The sequence below is a fragment of the Cantharellus anzutake genome (assembly GCF_015039405.1).
Source record: "Cantharellus anzutake strain C23 chromosome Unknown EI90scaffold_113, whole genome shotgun sequence".
Classification (NCBI taxonomy): Eukaryota; Fungi; Basidiomycota; class Agaricomycetes; order Cantharellales; family Hydnaceae; genus Cantharellus; species Cantharellus anzutake.
Window position 1 is genome coordinate 44,170 of NW_024067063.1, and position 21,284 is coordinate 65,453.

The following is a 21,284-nucleotide window of genomic DNA, read 5'->3' on the forward strand; positions in this document are numbered from 1 at the left end:
TCTTATTCATTCACTTAACCTGTCAATATTGGCACTTGATCTGCTTTGCTTTAGTTCATTTCTTGCCTCCCATTTCCCAGGCTCTTGTCGTTCATTCAGTTTGACAATCCCCACTTATTTCCGTGCTGGACTGACTGGTGAAGGAGGGAAAAGCCGGTAGTACCCAGACACTGCTATATCATGGCCTACAGACGATACCTAGGACCCGACACACGATCCCCCACCTCCCCCAAAGCCTATTGAACCTCCCCTATCATCGTTGTATTTTTTGATAATTTTTCAGACCAGGTTACGGCCCACCCGGACATGTTACCAGGCTCCTTTCACAGTATTTTCACCATAACTCCCCCAGCTCTTCTCCGATCCAGACGCATTAGGTATCGTTGGAAAGCTACTGTCAAGACGAGTCGAACAGGTCCACTATCGGGAGATTTGGTGCAGCCGTTGTGGAGATCATCGGAGTTTATCGATTGTGTGGCTGTTCCTATATGTTTTTATGTTTTCTGTTGTTTCCTTTGTTCTATGTTGTTCTGTCCGTTTCTATCCATCCCTAACACCATCGGATTGCTCGGACATTAGCCCAGTATAACTTGGGTTTATATACAAGATGTATCTAGTATGATACAGAGATTCTCCCCTCTGCTCCACTAAGTACTAGGTCCATGTGCCTGGGGTGGTGTCTGAGTGCTTGTAGTCTTGGGGACAGTGCTTTGCAGGCAGTACTGCTAGCTTGTCTTCCAGGGAGGTCCACCTAGTGTGTTGAGATTTTTAGGCTGAGTTAGTTGGCACCGGGGTCACAGTGAGTCCGAAACCCTAGGTGCCCTTTCCACCCCCCCTTCTTCTTTCCCTTTGGTGAGGGAGCAGCTGGAAGAGTGGCAACACGACCCTTGACTGTGGTCTAGTTATTCTCCCCGCTTGCATTTCGCTCTGCAAGTGGGGTAGCGGAGCACACAAGGGGGATCGGGGACTGGATAGGAAATGGATGCGCAGCACAGCAGCACACCAACCTACCACCATGATCACCACTACCTCAACTACTTCGCACCACACCTACTCCCACCCAGCAGGATGAGAAACGAAAAAGGGGGCCAGCAAGCAGCTTCCTTGGACAGAATCAAGACTAAACTCAAAACTCAACTGGGACTCGGCGTCCTATAACTCGGTGTGGATCTCCCTGAGGATACTGTGAGGCTTCCTTGCCTCCCTCAAGACTACTGCACTCAACCACGCCTCCAGCACACTTCACTTCGTGACCAGATCTAAACGTAGTGGAGGGGAATCTCTGTATCAAAATGTAACTAACCAATATTATATACAAACGACCCTGCAAACGCATCTGCAAGCTTCCAGCATGTTCCATATGACTCGTCTGGTCACGTCGCAAGAGAAAATAGAATAGGATACACAATATCACAAGCAACAAAATATAAAACAATAGAAAGTGGCCATGGAAAACCTAACCTGCATCTCCAGTCCAAACCACTCGACAGAACTGCTCTCCCTTTATGTCAACCAACTTGCATAGACTACAGCTATCCAACGCAACAAACCGCATCCAATTTGATGGAGAATTGAGTGAGATAGCATTGAGGTGGGGAATATCCGGCACATTTTCCTAACTTTCCAACCACATGTCACCATGGTCCCAAAATTGGCACATCCTCCCGACCAGTCATATCATAAACAATGGATATTTATTCCCATTTTTATGAAGCCTGAGGGATGCCAGGGACCATCTGTGCACCCCATTTCCCACATGTGCGCAATGAACATGTGACATGCATTGCGATACACAACTGAAATCTGCATATCTCTGTCAATATCTCACCGATTCTCCTCGCGTAACGTGCGTTGGAATCGCCTCGATATCCTCTACCATTCATACTATAATCTCGTCACCTAATTCCTAGCCAACCTTCCACTGTAGGATTTTCTAACATTTTATCCTGCATGTGAGACCCGATATATTGCCTGTTCTGGGTGTCTGTGACCACCACCCCTACACCGGCCCTTCTATGTTTTTCCTCGTGCCTATTTATATCCTGTAAATACTTTTGGGGACTTCAGTCTGAAATCAACTAGAGTACCCACCATGTTCTGGTCTGAGTCCCTCCTTCTGCAAAGGGGGCTTCCCCCCCTCTGAGTCCATGCTCGCAGAGTCCACACTCCCCCTACAGTTCTGCTCCACCTGCAAGTCTTGTTTGAAGTCCACTGTAAGTGCCAATCTGCAAATACAGGATCTCCCCCAGATGTCAAGCTCAGGGCACAGCGCTCCACTTGAGTTGCTGAGGCCATGATCCCACTCTGCTAACCTTGAACAGCACTTCCAGATGCACCACTAATTTCTGCCCGCACATCCACATGTGCATGCTCCAACAGACCTCTGCCAACACCTCTGGCCTTGACTCAGACAGAAACCTGTCTGTCTTCTGCCTGTCCTCTGACAGACAGGTTAGATGGGGGTTGAGGTCAGGGAGCCTCTGAGTCCGAGGCTGGGCCCTGACAAGTTCTGTGGTTCAATTCCCAGAATGTCCAAACTTTTAGGTCTCATGATGTCAGGGCAATAGCCCCGATGTTATAAAAATGGGGCCTAATTGGCCCATTTCTATAGCATTCGGGTGCAGGAGGGGGCCGTGACATTGAGAAGATGTTACAATTAATGTAACAGATGTTGTAACAGTGGTGTTTACAATAACATGGACATCGGGTGTTTTAGGTGATAATAGTTGGTTCAGTTGTTATTATATACATGTCACGTGATAATATACTGTACAGAGGCCATAAGAGGCTAAAAATGGGAATTTCCCATTTCCATAACACCCGAACCCCAAGCCATATGTAATTACAAGATACATATAGTCATGTGGGTAAGCGGTAACCTCTGGTTAACTGCTTACACACACCGTAAAATACACTTCTTTGTATCACTTATGGCTCTGTGTGCTGAGCTACCCACTGAGACCTCACACTTTTTTAAGTGTATGAGGTGTGTTTTACAACACAACCCACAAAACTTATCACATCTTAACAATTTGACTCGGTAGTGCCAATGGCGCCTAAACACACCCACAAGGGCAAGGTCGCATCTGCAGCGATGATAAAAAAAAATGAGCAGTTTATTAAGAAACTGCAATCTCCCATCATGGGACATTCGAATCAACAGCCATTGTCAGATGATGATGAGGATCAACATGATCCAGAAAAAGCAACCTCCTCAGGGCTGGTCCCTGAAGGTTTTAGAAACCTATGTGGAGTAAGTGTGGGGCCCAATACCCCTAGAACTCCACATCACATTGATCTAACCCAAGCTGGGGAAGATCTCTCACCTCCTCAGGAGGTGATCGACTTGCACGGCAAATGTGTAAGTGCCAAACAATCAGCCCGAAAAGCTGATCGGATAGAGTTGCAGGAAACTCCAGGGCCCCACTATCCCCTGGAGTCCTCCCCCATGTCTGTCATATCCATCCCCAGCCATTGACCTCCACTCCCTCCAATCCCTCCGGTCTACCTCCACTCCTTCTTCACTAACCTCGGAGCTCCTGTATTCCGTAAATCACCTCGGTACCTCTTGATGGTCACCACCCCCTCTTTTCAATTTATTACCTACGCCTCCCTAAGTACAGAGCCCCGAAGGCTTCTGGACAGCTCCGACATCCGCTAGCGCACTCCCGCCTCCGCTGGGCAATACACTCACTTGCCCTGCAAGCCTACCTTCAGGCCTATCCCTCCTTTCCATTTCTGGGTTATCCGCCTACCATTCTGCTAACCCCATAACCCGACTCATTGGTAATATTCAATTGGCTAATGTCTAACCCCGTTAGCTCCGCTCCGCTTGGCTCCGCCATTTGTGGGCCTGCTCTCGTTGTAACCATATATATACTCCACTTGTACATAGGTTACACCTCAGTAATAAAATCGACTAGAGTTTACCCCTTTCAGTTCTGGTTGCCAGTTTAGTAAGTTAGGGCATGGACGTGTTACTTGGCACAGCACTCCTGGCACAAGTCGCTGAGGCTGAAGCCCTCCATCACGGAGACACTCCTTTGTCTCAACCTGGTCTCTGACAATGTCCCCAAGTCAAGCCCCAAAGGCAGACAAAGGGAAACAGAGGGAAGAACCTCCATGTCGGCTATCTGAAACTTGTTCCAGGTTCCATCTGAATGGATGACAGAAAAAGAAGACCAACTTCTTCTCAGGCTGGAAGCCTGAGAAGGCGCAAAAAAATGCCCTGAGAGCAGGATCTCCCAGAGTGCAGAAGCTCCAAAAGAACTTCTGCTGTTTACACTACCCCATGCCATGCCAGACAAGGCAAGGTTGCCAACCTCGGAGGAGGTCTCCAAGATAATGAAGAGGAGGCAAACCAAAATGAGGGAGTTCGCTGAGGGAGCCTTATGGAAAAGTAAGGAAAAACCAGCGAACAGACCCCTCTATGAAAGGGAAGCACCCTCCACAACAGCCTCACCTAAACAAAGTGAGCATGGAGTTTTTACTCCAAGAACCCCTTCTGGAACCCCCAGAAGCGGCAATGTCAACTGGGGAGAGTCACTGCTTGCCCAACCAAACTTCCTCCTGGAAAACCAGGAATCATGCATAATAAACACAACAAACTCGATCCAAAAAAAGATCGAGGAAATGAGCCACAATAGCACAGCTTGTCTAGAGATAACTCTAGAAAGAATGGCCAACACAATCGACATGTTGACTGACAAAATCAGCGAGCAGACAGACTTGCTGAAGGAAATAAACTTCTCACAAAATAGTGAGGAAACAAAAAAATACCCCTGGGCCATGGGCCGGGATGGGACCGAAACTCGTGGAAAATTCACGAAAAGAACAACCAGTGAAAGTACACTGGAGTACCATCAGCGACTTGACAGAGACGCTAAGGAGATCCTTCTCCCAAGGATAGGAGAAGATGATGCCGAAAGAAGGCACTGTTCAGAAATTAGGAGGAGAATCGGCACGTACCAAAGCTTTGGCCAAACATCCACCTTCGATGAACCTCTCGAACAGAGGGGTAACACAACCACACTCTCTCAAAACAATGAGAGAATCCAATACAACTTCAGGTGAGTTTGCCAGAAACCAAAGAAATGCTGCAAGGAAAATTCCCCCCAGCGAAAACCCCCCCAAAGGAGAGATCTCCATTGGATAGTGACCCCATGAAGGCAGGGGAGCAAGAGGAGTACCTGGAGAAATGGTACGAAAAGGCCATAAGAATGGCTGAAGTGAGAATACTCACTCCCTACCCAGAGGGAGTGAAGCCTGAAGCTCTAAAAAATGGGCCAGCTTTCCCTGACAAGAAATGGTCAGGGGAGAACGACATGGAATCGTTCTGGCAGTGGTTCACAGAACTACTGGGATTCCTCACCTCACGAGGATGCAAAGGTCCCCAATTTGACGAAGTCAATCTGGACTGCTTGATTCATGGATTAGGGGGACCCGTGTTCGACCTCGGAATAAGACTCCAAGACGAAACTCTCCTCAGAGGAGATGAGGGCATGTTCCTCGAAGTTCTCAACATATTGATGAGAACCTTCATTAAAGCCTCTGCTGCATTGAATGTGACAAAGAAGTACCACAACGTCAAATACGAAGCAGAAAAAGGCCTAAAACAGTTCTACTTAAAACTGTCTAAAGCAGCATCCCAGATGGTGATGCCACCAGACCAGGTGTCCTTCAATGCCAGGTTTCTAAACTACATTCCCCTCGAATGGAAGAGGGAAATGATCGTTCATGACAGAATCAGAGTGGACTTCTCCTCAAATGAGGAGATGTTAAAAGCAATATCTTGCATAGATGAGATAATTGATGGGCTGAAGATGTCTTCAGCCTACAAATTGGGATATTATACCCGAACAACCACCACAGCAACCACAAGCCACGGTAGAGCTCTCCCATCAGGAAAGAAGGCCGAAGAGCTGAAATCCAGATGGAAAGAGGATACATCCTTGAAAAATTCAAGGAAAACTGACCAAAAGTCAGTCCCAATTTGCGGCAAATGCAGCAAAATAGGGCAAACGAAAGATTGCCCAAAGCATAATGCAACGAGCGATGAAAAACCAAGGCACATAGCTGCCATGGAGATTGTGAACACATCAGAAGAAGAGTTGGAAGACTCATCAGATGAAAAACCAGAGAACAACTCTGGTAACTCTGGAGCATCAAGGTTCGAAGTAGAGGACCCATACAAGGGACCTCAATACTCACCCAACTCAGAGGGTGAGGAAGTCAATGTTGGGACCATAAGGATGGGCTCAATGTCAGTTGTCGATCATGATGACATAAATTATAGAATCAAACTGGCCATAGTGCGCCAGTTAGAAAACATGGCAGATGAGAAAGTTGCCAAAGCCTTGGTGGAAGCACCAAGAAAAGATGCCTTGGGGAAATACACCAAAGTACCCAAGGAAAACAAGGACAAAGGGAAGAAGGACCAAAAGTCCATCGAAACCCAGACCCCCTTGTTTGATGCAAAATTCCGCATCTCAAAAGACATGGGAAGATACCCCACAAACAGACTGCTCTCAACAAAGAGAACGCTGACAGCCCATATAAAAATAGCAGGCATAAAAGCCTACACACTATTTGACAGTGGAGCCAAAACGGACGCTATATCGCTGGACTTTGTCTGCATGGTCCATATCCCAATTCTCCAATTGGAGAACCCAGTCATCCTTCAAATGGGGATGAAAGGAACAAGATCACAGATCCTGTTTGGAACAAACATGGATGTTGAGATCAATGGCCATGTAGAAAAACACTACAATGTAATTAACATCGATAGATATGATGCCATATTCAGCACCCCCTGGTTAAACAAAAACCACGTAAGTTTAGACTTTTGGTCCCACAAAGTGAGAACAGTGAACAAGGGCAACATAGATACCCTTGGAGTCAGTGAAGATCGTGCGACGAGATCACATGGATGGAAAACTCGAGCAAGAGCTCGAGAACAGCCAAAAAAGAAGCCCCCTGACAGGGAGGCAAGATTAAAACACACCTCAGGGTAATTGAAAGAAAGTACCCTGAAGGTTGGCCCAATCCTAGTCCAGAAGGACTAGAACTTCCAGATGTACCACATCTGGAAGGTCTCTCCATGAACAACCCTGAGTTCGAAATACTCAGGGAGAGAAATTCGAAACTGTAATGGCACCAGCACCATTAGAAATGCCTCCCTTGAGGGAGGTGAACCATCAAATCCCATTAAAGGATCTGAACAAGAAATTTTGGGAAAACACCCTGAGATGTCCTGCAGCACTGCAGGAAGCACTAGCGACCAAAATAGATCACTATGTAAAAGCAGGATGGTGGTATCCTGCGAGCAGCGAGCGAGCATGCCTGCTACTGTGTATCCGCAAAGCAGATGGGTCTTTGCACACAGCAGTAGACACGGGCAATCGTAACTCAAACACGATCCTCAACGTCACACCAATGCCAGACATGCAACTGATCCAAGAATCAGTCGCCAGAGCAACATACCGATCTAAGATCAATATGTTGGATGCATATGAACAAATACGCATGGATCCAGATGACGTCCATAGGACAACATTCTCTATGCCCCACAGGATGTACAACTCAAACACGATGCAGAAAGGAGACTGCAACGCTCCCTGTACTTTCCAGTGCATGTTGACCTGGGAACTATGAGGAGAAGTAGGCAGACACCTACACATCTGGTTTGATGATATATTCACCAGCACAAGCTCGGTGGAGAACCACAATAAAGCATTATTGTGGTTGTTCACTTGCCTCAAGGGGGCAAAGTTTTATATAAGCCGGAAAAAATTCCAGCCATTCACTCCAATCCTAGATGGGGAAACTGGACGCTCTCTCATGCTGTGCTGACCACCCGAAAGGGAAGGACAACAACGAAAGCTTGACCCTCTTGCAGCCAGAGTGGTTTGAAACCCGCACGACTGAGGCCGTCACAGTGGAAGGAGAAGAGATGACCATCCTGGAGAGGATATGCACAGCGAAGGACTGTGACGAGAAAGTGGTGAGGGCACTGAAGGAATTAGGAGACGGGACGCTCAGGTCAGATGAATGGAGCAAAGATGGAGAACTGGTCCTCTACCAAGGAAAGGTGTACGTCCCGAAAGACATGCAACTCCGCCACGACCTGGTGCGGCTACACCATAATGCGCAGGCGATGGGGCACCCAGGGCGATGGAAAACCCTGGAACTCGTCTCCCATGACTACTGGTGGCCCTGGATGGTGGAGTACATGGGCCGCTATGTAGCAGGGTGCGACGCCTGCAACCAGGTCAAATCGTTCCCTTCACGGAAGGTAGGGAAACTCATGCTGAACAAGATCCCCACCTGCCGCTGGCAGGTAATCTCTGTAGACATGATCGGAGAGCCCCCTGAGTCAAAAGGTTACAATGCCATCCTGGTTGTAGTGGATCGCCTCTCCAAGCACATCCATGCAATCCCCACAGTCACGACAGTGGACTTGGTGGGAATCGCCTGACTTTTCCTTGAACATGTCTGGAAGCATTACAGCCTTCCTGAGAAAATTCTCAGCAACAGAGGGAGCGCCTTTGTCTCCCAGTTCTCCAAAGAACTAGCAGCCCTGCTAGCGGTCAAATTGACCCCCTCAACACCCTACCACCCACAGACAGACGGACAGACAGAGCGGGTAAACCAAGAGATAGAAGCATACCTCCGAGTGTTTGTCAACCACCGCCAAGACGACTGGGCAGATTGGCTCCCGCTAGCGGAGTTCTCCCATAACAACCACATCCATGCATCCACCCACTGCACCCCCTTCGAGCTCGACACCAGCCAGCACCCCAGAATGGGGATGGAACCTATGCGCACGTCAGAAGTTGAAGCCGCAGATGCATTCACCTTGAGGATGATGAAAATGCAAGAGGAGGCGAAAGTGGCACTTGAGCATGCAGCAGAAGAGATGGCCCGCTACTATGACTGGAATCGGGAAGCGGCGCCTGAGTACAAAGAGGGTGACCAAGTCTGGCTCAGCACCCAAAACTACACCACGGACTGCCCAACCAAGAAGCTGGATCACAAATGGACAGGCCCCTTTAAAATTCTCAAGGTTGTATCCCCCGCCACCGTCAAGCTCCAACTTACGGCACGGCAAAAGGGAGTCCACCCAGTGGTGTCAGTAACAAATGTCCGACCCCACCGCCCAGACGAGATCGCTGAACGACCTGCCGACCCTCGCCCAGGCCCCGAAATCATAGACAGAGGGGAAGAGTATGAGGTTGAGAAGGTCCTTGACTCCCGCTGGCGCCGCAGGAAGCTCTGGTATTTGGTAAAGTTCACAGGCTGGCCAAACTCCGAGAATGAATGGCTCCCCCTTGACAACCTGGCCAATGCGCATGACCGGATCGAGGAGTTCTACAAAGCGCACCCAGATGCCCCTGGGAGAGAACGAGGAAACCCTCTAGCCACTTTGAGGCGAAGCGGCTTAAGGGGGGGGTGATGTCAGGGCACGCTGCTGCCGCCGCCACCACCTCCTTTTCCTTTTGTCTCATCCTCTCATTCTCTCTTCTTTCCTTCTTCTCTTTTTCTATCTTTATACAGACGACCTCTCTTTCTTTCCTACCCTTGTAGCACAGATGCGTCCGACGCTGAGCACCCCGTAGGGGCACTGCAACGCTGCACGTGCCGCGCACTCCTACTTGTACTCCCCTCCAACACTCGGGATCGACCATGGAGCCACCTGTGGTAACCCGGCTTCGTCCGAGGGTGACATGGCACCTCCACGTGACCCATTCACACATGTATATAAACTAAGCTGAAGCAGGACCGAAGAAGTAACCTTCTTCTCATTTCCCACTTCAGGCAAGTACCCTAGTTTAGTCTGGCTTCCCACCCTAATAACAATACATTTCCCGCTTCAGCCTAAGAAGCCACACAGGGACGTAAGCCCGAGTAAGGGCTGCCCACTATACGGTCTCACCGCCCCGCCGCTGTCCGGGCCACTAGCGCCGAGTGCTACACCGCTACCTCCACCTTCCTCAAGCCATCCCTGACAGTTCAGCAAAGTCGAAGCTCCAGTCGACATAACAATCGACCCCAACTTCCCCATGAGAATAGTGGGGTCAGAAGCGGCACATGACGCTGCATACACTTGGTGGACAAGCATGAGTGGAAAAGAATTCGTACACTGGTACGAACAGGCCAAAGCCACCTTCAAAAATGGCAAGGTACATAGAGTCCTTCACGAAAAAGCGAAGGAAACCGAGAAATACTTCTTGGGACTCCTGAGTATTGCAAGACTCACAGAGGAGTACAATTCCCCAGAGAACAAGGGAAAAATCTCCTGGAAAAGTCTAGGCAAAGCTGCCTATATAAAGTCCCAGTTCAAACCACTCAGGACTCCTGAGGAATGCGCTGCAAGAACTGCGGAGTGGGAAGCGAAAGCTTCCAAATACCGGGAAAGAGACGCAAGTCTCTGTGCTGGACAACCAGGCCAGTGACCACCCTTCCCCATGGGAAGAACAGTATACCTACTGTACTCTACACCTGAGCCAAGTAGCTCAAGAACGCAACAACCCGCTCCCACCCAGGGAGTGCCCACTTCATCAAGCCCACAGCTTGACAATGTAGCCCAGGCTACATCATCACATCCGACGCAGCAATTGGATGTCCAGATGACAACCTGGAGGAAAACCCTCCTCCAGGGCAATAACTCTACCCTTGAGGAAAGGGAAAGTGACATGGTAATACGCCATTGAGGCGCCTGTGAAAACACCTTCCCCCAACTCAAGGCCCTGCACACAATATTGTATGCGAGGAACTGCAAGTAACAATTGCGGAAATCTCTACTTCGTCAAAAAAAAACCCACATGCACCACCGCTCATGTGTAAACACCATTTACACACGAATCCTCATGGAACAAGTGAGGAGGAACACCAAAGACATACAATCTTTGGGTCGAAATTCATTTTCGAAAAACTCCTTCTCTTCATTACTTTCCTCTCTGCGATACCCATGTATCGCTGTTCACTTCAAAGTGATGGCCCCACACTCATTTATCCCCTCAATTTTTTTCACCGACATGTACAAATCACCCACTTTAAAGTGGTGACAATAAAACACTAATTGATAATCTCAAACTCAATGTAACTCATTTTTTTAAATTTTATTCTCTTCATCATTAACCTTGTATGCATTGCAAATGCAATGCAAGGGGGGAGAATGTCAGGGCAATAGCCCTGAACCCCGAGCCATATGTAATTACAAGATACATATAGTCATGTGGGTAAGCGGTAACCTCCGGTGAACTGCTTACACACACTGTAAAATACACATCTTTGTATCACTTATGGCTCTGTGTGCTGAGCTACCCACTGAGACCTCACATCTCTTTACTGATCTCTTTAATGCAATCTGCTAGGAAGATGGATGTCCGGTGGAAGTTGCGCATCCAGTCTCTCAGGGTCTCACAGGTTGAGCGTAGATCGTGGTAAGCCTTGGAGAGGTCCTCATTCCACCATGGTTTGGAGGCCTTACTTGGCTTACATGTGGGTACCGACTTGGTGGCTGCTCTTTCCAGGAGGCCTTGTATGAGATTGGTTGCCCAGTGGTTTAATTCTCCAGGCATCGCTGTTAGGATCATGCTATTCAAGGTGTCGCAGGTTAGGGAAGTTATTTCTGTGCATGAGGCTTGTATTTCAGCCCTTAAGGCATCTTTAAAATTATCTGCATCTGCATGTTTCCAGTTGAGTCTGGTGTCACACAGGTTTTCAACTGTTTCCCGAGGGGGGCTGAGTTGGAAGGTTTGGGCATGGTGGTCCAATAGACAACCTATGTTTGTGTCGATGAGGTGATTTGTCACTATGCTTGCGCCTTCAGCTGCTGCGTTGGTGAAGGTTAGGTCTATGACTGATGTGTGGCCCACATGGTCTTCCCTTGTGGCAATAAAGGGTTCGTTGACTAGGGAGAAGGTGTTCCCTTCCAGCCATTGTAGGGTTTCTACTGTGCGAGTGCATGGGGAAGTGACATGATCATCCCAATTCGGATGGTGTATGTTCCAGTCACCAGTTATGACTGTTGGGGTGTCAGCATCCAGGTGGGTGTTCATGAGTCTGTCAACGGTGAACTCCCTGTTTTGTGGCTCACCTAGTACTTTCTGGTTGTATATATTAATCAGTTTGGTTGGCAGTTGGCTGGAGCCTGTCCTTCGGACGTCCATTATCATGAAATCCAGATCCTTTGCCAGGTCATTTCTGAGGGTGAGTTCTATCTGGGCATTGAGGCGGTAGTATGCCATCACCCTAGGTCTATTGCCTTTGGGGACCGGGAGCATGGGGAGTACGGCTTGCCACCCCTTTAGGGCAACTGAGATGAAGGGGTTGTTCGGTTTCTCCCACCACAGTTCCTGGATTAGTAGTATGTCAAACACTGGATTCTGTCTGCTGGTCACCACCTGCATTGCTGCTTGTGTGGTGGAATTGGATCTATTAACGTTGATGCTGCAGATCAATAGGGTTGACATTAGTTTTGTTGTCTAGGCATTGGGAATGGAATGATGTTGGCCCATCTCTATGTCCATCTGGGATGCTGAAGTGAACAGTGTGAGAGGCGCTTGTTCCTGAGTTGGCATTGTGGGGGTGCGGTGCAGTGGTTTCATTGTTATGGAAATGGGAATTTCCCATTTCTAGCCTCTTATGGGCCCGTGTACTATAATATCACGTGACATGTAAATAGTAACAACCTAACCAACTATTATATCACCCATGGGGCCTCGACGATGGATGTCAGTCGAGGGGGAGTTCTGCTACCACAGCGAACACCCGGCACGGGCCTAAACCTTCACGCGGTGCCCCTGTTTAAAACTAATTAGGCCTCTAACATCTGAAGGGAGGATGACGTGGCCACCGTGGTAATGCCAATCAACCGCAACCCCGTAAGCCCAGAGCCGCACTGGCTGGAGAGATGCAAGAGCGCGGGTGCATGTCCCGCCGTCAAGCCAACCCTTCCTTTTTCTTCTCACCACTACCTTTTTGGGATGACGAGCGCGATAGTGGCAACGCCAATGGTGACCTCCGTAAGCCCAGACGGGACTGGCCAGAGGACTGTGGGTTCAAGTCCCACCGTCACCCCAACCCTTCCTTCTTTTTCTCTTCTCCACTACCTTTTGGGTTGGTGAGGTGCAATAGTGGTAGCGCCAATGGTAGCCTCCATAAGTCCATGGGCAGGCCGGAGGAGTGCAGGTTCAAGTCCTGCCATCACCCCAACACCCTTCCGATTCATCTTTCTCTCCACTACCTCTTAGTGACGAGGCGCGATAGTGGTAGCGCCAACGATAGCCCCATATGCCGACAAAAAGTTGACTGCAAGGAATGCAGGTTCAAGTCCTGCCGTCACCCCAACACTTTCATTTCTCTCCACTACCCTTTCTACCAAAGGCCTATCTGCCACATGCCTTTATTCAACAAGCATGAGCAAGATGCCACCAACACCCATCGCCTTTCGCTGCCACTGGAACATTCACCAGCCTACCGTGACATAAACCCGTGAAAGCACCCTCCAACTCACCCACCCGCAAGAACCGCGCACTCAAACATTGACTTAACCATAGGCACACAGCAGCAAAACATGCGACCCCAACACTGGGGGTCGCGTGTCCTTTTCTTTGGCTCTATACAACCTCTTCCCACCTCCATTCTCCCTCACCCGTTGTTCAATCTCAGTGCAGGGGTCGCATGCCCCTTTATGTGTTATTGCTTCATCTCACTTTATTCTCCTTCACACCATTGATTACTCGATGTCTCATACTTCCTAGGTCACACAAATTCCTTTCTTCACATCCTTATGTTCTCCAAACTTTTTTCACCCGAGTCACTATAGTACGGCATATGCCGATAGGCACGGTCACGTACTTTAAAATGAATACATCCATCCATCCATCCATCCATTATATCACCCAAAACACCCGATGTCCATGTTATTGTAAACCCCACTGTTACAACATCTGTTACATTAATTGTAACATCTTCTCAATGTCATGGCTCCCTCCTGCACCCGGATGCTATAGAAATGGGCCAATTAGGCCCCATTTTTATAACATTCATCCTGGTTTTTTCCTGGATAAGTCTTGCTGTTGTGGTTCTCTGGTCCTCTGGATTCTCCTTGTCGAGGATGTTCAATATGTCACTTGCCGAGAGGCCTATGTGCTCTAGGGGGCCTGATGGTTCAGGGGTTGGCAGAGCCATGTTCCATTTGTTCCTTGGCTTCTTTTTGTTCCTGGTCTGTTCCAGGTTGTCAGGGGCTGAGTTTGCTGCATTGTGATGCTGGAGAGTCGGCGTTGCTGCAGGTAGGCCCATGCAGCTATGTCTGGCCTTGCATTCCTTGAATGAGCTTGCATGTTGCTCTTTGCAGTTCACGCATTTCAGACATGTGTTCTCTGGATGGTCATTTGTGGTGTGGTCTTTCGCACCGCATTTGAGGCATCTGGGTTGGTGACAGGTTTCTGAGTGGTGTGACAACATTCTGCATTTACTGCATGTGTAGATTTGGGGCCGGTCCTCATATGGTGTGATTGTGCATCTGTAGTTAAACAAATATACTGATTTCAGGCTAAGCATAGCCTCTCTGTCTGCTTTGTTAGCAAGGTCGATGACAATAGAAGCAAAGTTCTTAGCGCATATAGTATCTTCTGATCCCACCCATTTTGGGGAGCACCATACTCTCATGTCATTGTATGTGGAGATGTGCATGCATAATTCACTCTGGATCATGCTTAGCATCGTTGGTTCATTGTTCCTACAGTGGGTGGGGATTTTGTTAATTTTGATGCGATAGTGCTCCATGTTGGGGAGTACAGATAGGACTTCATTTGATGTGATCAGGGCTGCTATCTCCTGGCCATATTCCATCAAGTCAGAGGCTTTGCAGGTTGGTGCTGTGGTGATTTTAATGTTGCCAGCCATGGAATATCCTAACGCCATCACCCTGAGGTAATGCAGAAGGTTCTTCCGTTCCAGCATGTTGTTGATCTTCTTCCGGGTTTCGATGCTGTTTGGTTGTTGGTCGTGCAGAACCGGGGGGTTGACATGGATGATCAGGCTGTGGGGGTTTGCTGTGGAGCTGTGGTCCATTTCGCCAGGCATGTCTGGGTGTTGGGTTTTGATTCCTTTGTCTGGTTGACTGGTTGCTCAACTCTGTGTTGGTTTGGGGGGTTTTTGCCACGTTGGCCCATGTCTTCTGTGGAGATGCCATGGGTGCTGCCATGGTCTCTGGGTCCCTACTGGTCGTGTTTGACACTTTATAGGTGTCAGGGCAATAGCCCCGAACCCCGAGTCACATGTAAATTAGATACACATAGTCACGTGGGCAAGCAGGAACCTCTGGCCTATGGTGCCTAAACATGCCTGCAAGGGCAAGGTCGCATCTGCAGCGACACTAAAAAGAAACAAGCAGTTTATAAAGAAACCGCAATCTCCCATCAAGGGAGATTCAAACCAAAAGCCATCGTCAGACGATGACGAGGATCAACATGATCCGGCAATAGCAACCACCTCAGGGCTGGTCCCTGAAGGCTTTAGAAACTTATGTGGAGTAAGTGCAGGGCGAAATACCCCCAGAACTCCACAACATACCGATCTAACCCAAGCTGGGGAAGATCCATCACCTCCTCACGAGGTGATCGACTTGCACGAAAAACGTGTAAGCGCCGAACGATCAGCCCAAAAAGCTGATCAGATAGAGTCGCAGGAAACTCCAGGGCCCCACTATTCCCTGGAGTCCCCCCTCACGTCCCCAAGTCAAGCCCCAAAGGCAGACAAAGGGAAACAAAGGGAAGAGCCCCTGCGACGGCTATCCGAAAAACTACTGGACTTGTTCCAGGTTCCATCTGAATGGAGGACGGAAAGTGAAGATCAACTTCTTCTCAGGCTGAAAGCCCGAGAAGGCGTGAAAATACGCCCTGAGAGCAGGATCTCCCAGAGTGCGGAAGCTCCAAAAGAACTTCCGCTGTTTACACTCCCACACACCATGCCAGACAAGGCAAGGTCGCCAACTTCGGAGGAGGTCTCCGAGATAATGAAGAGGAGGCGAACTGAAATGAGGGAGTTCGCTGAGGAAGCCTTACGTAAAAGTAAGGAGAAACCAGCAAACAGACTCCTCTATGAAAGGGAAGCACCCTCCGCAACGGCCTCGCCTAAACAAAGCGAGCGTGGAGTGTTCACTCCAAGAACCCATTCTGGAACCCCCAGAAGCGGAAATGTCAATTGGGGAGAGTCATTGCTCGCCCAACCAAACTTCCTCCTGGAAAACCAGGAATCGTGCATAATAAACGCGATAAACTCGATCCAAAAAAAGATCGAGGAAACAAACCATAATAGCACGGCTTGTCTAGAGATAACTCTAGAAAGAATGGCCAACGCAATCGACGCGTTGACTGAAAAAATCAGCGAACAAACAGATTTGCTGAAGGAAATAAACTTCTCACAAAAAAGTGAGGAAACAAATAGACACCCCTGGACCACGGTCCAGGACATAAATAGAACTCGTGAAAAATTCACGAAAAGAACCACCAGTGAAAGCACACTGGAATATCATCAGCGACTCGACAGAGACGCTAAGGAGATCCTTCTCCCAAGGATAGGAGAAGACGATGCCGAAAGAAGGCATCGTTCAGAGATTAGAAGGAGAATTGGCACATACCAAAGGTTCGGCCAAACATCCACTTATGACGGACCTCTCGAACAGAGAGGTAACTCATTCACACCCTCTCAAAACAATGAGAGAATACAAATACAACTTCAGGCAAATTCGCCTGAAACCAAAGAAACTGTCAGGGACAGCTCCGAAAGCGGCGAGGTCCCGGGGTGTGGGACTTGGGGGGATGGATAGTGGCTATGCGTAGTGGCGATCCCATCATGGGGTGAGCATCCCTGACCACTTAGTCTGAAGTGGAAATGTGAGTTATCATTAAAAGGGAAGGCTACACTACTTGCCTGAAGTGGAAATGTGAGAAGAAGGCTACTTCTTCGGTTCCCACTCCAGGTGTTATTATATACAAGCGGGAATGGTCACGTGGGGTGCACCACGTCACCCTTGCACACAGCCACGGCTCTCCGGGTGCTTCCGCGGAAGATCCCAAGAGGGCCCGCCGTGGGTGCAAGGCGAGTGTGGCGGCGGTGGCAGCGGTATAGGGATGTAGGATACAGGAGGGGAGATGGGCGTGTGCACCGGTGATACATTGAGCAGGGGGAAAGGTGGTCCATGTAAGAGAAAGAGAGAAAGAAAGAAAGGAGGAAAGGAGAACAGGAGAAAGGAAGAGGGAAAGGAAGGAGAGGCGGTGCGGAGCGGGGAAGCGGAGCGGGGATCGGGCGGGGCATGTCGGGGCATGCCCTGACAGAAACGCTGTGAGGAAGATTTCCCCCAGCAAAAACCCCCCCAAAGGAGAGATCTCCATTGGATAGCGACCCCACGAAGGCAGGGGAGCAAGAAGAGTACCTGGAGAAATGGTACGAAAAGGCCATAAGAATGGCCGAAGTGAGAATACTCACTCCCTACCCAGAAGGAGTGAAGCCAGAAGCCCTAAAGAATGGGCCGGCATTTCCTGACAAGAAATGGTCAGGGGAGAACGACATGGAATCATTCTGGCAGTGGTTCACAGAACTACTGGGATTCCTCGCCTCGTGAGGATGCAAAGGTCCCCAATTCGACGAAGTCCACCTGGACTGCTTGATTCGTGGATTAGGGGGACCCGCGTTTGACCTCGGAATTAGACTCCGAGATGAAACTCTCCTCAGAGGAGACAAGGGCATATTCCTCGAAGTTCTCAACATATTGATGAGAACCTTCATCAAAGCCTCCACCGCGTTGAACGCGACAAAGAAATACCGCAACGTCAAATACGAAGCGGAAAAAGGCCTAAAACAGTTCTACTTAGAACTGTCAAAAGCAGCGTCCCAGATGGTGATGCCTCCAGACCAGGTGTCCTTCAACGCCAGGTTCCTAAACTACATTCCCCTCAAATGGAAGAGGGAAATGATCCCTCATGATAGAATCAGAGCAGACTTCTCCTCAAACGAGGAGATGTTAAAAGCAATATCTCGTGTAGATGAGATAATTGACGGGCTGAAGATGTCTTCAGCCTACAAATCAGGTTACTATACCCGAACAACTACCATGGCAACAACGAGCCATGGCAGAGCCCTCCCATCAGGAAAGAAAGCGGAAGAGCTGAAACCCAGATGGAAAGAGGATACATCCTCGAAAAACTCGAGGAAAACTGACCAAAACTCAGTTCCAATTTGCAGCAAATGCGGCAAAATAGGGCAAACAAAAGATTGCCCAAGACACAATATAACGAGCAATGAAAAACCAAGGTGCATAGCTGCCATGGAAATCGCGAACTCATCGGATGAAGAGTCGAAAGGCTCATCAGATGAGAAACCAGAGAACAACTCTGGTAACTCCGAAGCATCAAGCTTCGAAGTAGAGGACCCATACGAAGGACCTCAATACTCACCCAACTCAGAGGGTGAGGAAGTCAACATTGGGACCATAAGAATGGGCCCAATGTCAGTTGTCGACCATGATGACATAAATTATAAAATCAAACTGGCGGTAGCACACCAGTTAGAAAACACGGCAGACGAAAAAGTCGCCAAAGCCTTGGTGGAAGCACCAAGAAAAGACGCCTTGGGGAAATACATGAAAGTACCCAAGGAAAACAAGGACAAAGGGAAGAAGGACCAAAAGTCCATCGAAACCCAGTCCCCCTTGTTCGATGCGAAATTCCGCATCTCAAAAGACGTGGGAAAATACCCTGCAAACAGACCACTCTCAATGAAGAGAACGCTAATGGCTCACATAAAAATAGCAGGCATAAAAGCCTATGCGCTATTTGATAGTGGAGCCGAAATGGATGCTTTATCACTGGACTTTGTCCGCGCAGTCCACATCCCAATTCTCCAATTGGAGAACCCAGTCATCCTTCAAATGGGGACGAAAGGAACAAGATCACAGATCCTGTTCGGAACCAACGTGGACGTTGAAATCAACGGCCATGTAGAAAAACACTACTTTGATGTAATAAACATCGACAGATATGACGCCATCTTCGGCGCCCCCTGGTTAAACAAAAACCAGGTAAGCTTAGACTTCCGGTCCCACAAAGTGAGAATGGCAAACAAGGGCAACATAGACACCCTTGGAATAAGCGAAGACCGTGTGACGAGATCACATGGATGGAAAACTCGAGCAAGAGCCCGAGAACAACCAAAAAAGAAGCCCCCCTGACAGGGAGGCGGGATCGAAACACACCTCAGGGTAATCACAAGAAAATACCCTGAAGGTTAGCCCAATCCTAGTCTGGAAGGACTAGAACTTCCAGACGTACCACACCTGGAAGGTCTCTCCATGAACAACCCCGAGTTCGAAATACTCAGGGAGTGGTGGAGAGAAAAATTTGAAACCGTAATGGTGCCAGCGCCATTAGAAATGCCCCCCCTGAGGGAGGTGAACCATCGAATCCCGTTGAAGGATCCAAACAAGAAATTTTGGGAAAACACCCCGAGATGTCCCGCAGCACTGCAGGAAGCACTAGCGACCAAAATAGATCGCTATGTAAAAGCAGGATGGTGGTATCCCGTGAACAGCGAGCGAGCATGCCCGCTACTGTGCATCCGCAAAGCAGATGGATCCTTGCGCACGGTAATAGACGCGAGGAACCATAACTCAAACACGATCCTCAATGTCACACCAATGCCAGACATGTGACTGATCCAGGAATCAGTTGCCAGAGCAACATACCGATCTAAGATCGATATGTCGGACGCGTACGAACAAATACGTGTGGATCCAGACGACGTCCATAGGATGACATTCTCCACGCCCCACGGGACGTACAACTCGAACACGATGCAGCAAGGAGACTGCAACGCTCCCTGCACCTTCCAGCACGCACTGACCTGGGAACTATGAGGAGAAGTAGGCAGACGCCTACATGTCTGGTTCGACGATATATTCACCAGCACAAGCTCGGTGGAAAACCACAATAAAGCACTATTGTGGTTATTCACTTGCCTAAAAGGGGCAAAATTCTACATAAGCTGGAAAAAATTCCAGCCATTTGCCCCAATCCTAGACGTTCTAGGAAGCTGAGTGGACAAACAGGGCATTCACGCTCAAGCGGATAAAATGGAAAAAATCCGCAACTGGCAAGAGCCAGTAGACCACACAGGAGTCCTAAGATTCCTGGGAATGGTAGTCTATCGATATTCATGCCAAACGTCAGCGGTTACACAGGACCACTGCAAACAATCTGCTCAAACAAGCAGACATTCAGGTGGACACCACTCCACCAGAAATGCTTCGACGAAATCAAACATCTAGCATGCAGGGCTCCGATCCTGAAGCCCATCCAGTGGAACCCATCGGAAAGCCTCTCAGAAGAAGAGAGGACCAAACTCCACGTCTGGGTCATAACAGACACATGCCCAGCGGGCATGGGTGCATTAATTGGACAAGGTGAAAGGTGGCAGACTTGCCACCCGGCCGCATTCATGTCCAAAAAGTTCACCAACACACAACGTAGGTACTTTGCCTACGAGCTCGAGGCACTGGGTGTCCTCGAAGTGCTCATGAGATGGCAAGACAACCTCATGGGAGGCCGTGAATTCACAGTAATCACGGACCACAAAGCTTTGGAATATTTCAAAGCGAAAAACCACAACTCAGGGAGACACCTGAGATGGCAAGCCTTTTTCGCAAGCTTCAATTGCGAAATAAAATAAAGTGGCAGATGCACTCTCACGATACTACGACTCGTCAATGGACGAGGATCTGCATTTCGACGATTACGTGTCAGCAGACATCCACCTGGACAAAAATGCAGAAGATATCATTCCCGACAGAATCGAGGAATACGAAGAACTGCTACTAAGCAGTACCCTGAGTAAAAACTCAGAGAAAAAGAGACTTGCAGCGATACGCACGAAAAACACCCTAGAGGAAACTCTAAGGGGGAGCGCCCAAAATCTGGAAGAAATCATAACTCCAGAAAAGAACCTTCGAAAACAATTCGAAGAAAAAGACCTCATTGAGGCAATAAAATCTGGATACTTGAAAAGCCAGATCCACCGGGAAATCCTAGAGAACCCGGGGAATTTCAAAAACTTCTCCGTAAAAGACGGGCTGATAACCCGACTTGGAGAAGGAGGAACGACCCAGATAGTAGTCCCGAAAGGAAACTACGAAAGGAAGTCAATCCGGGGAATAATCCTCGAGAGCATCCATGAAACACTCGGACATCTAGGATCCAAGACAACAGTGGAAACCCTCCGTC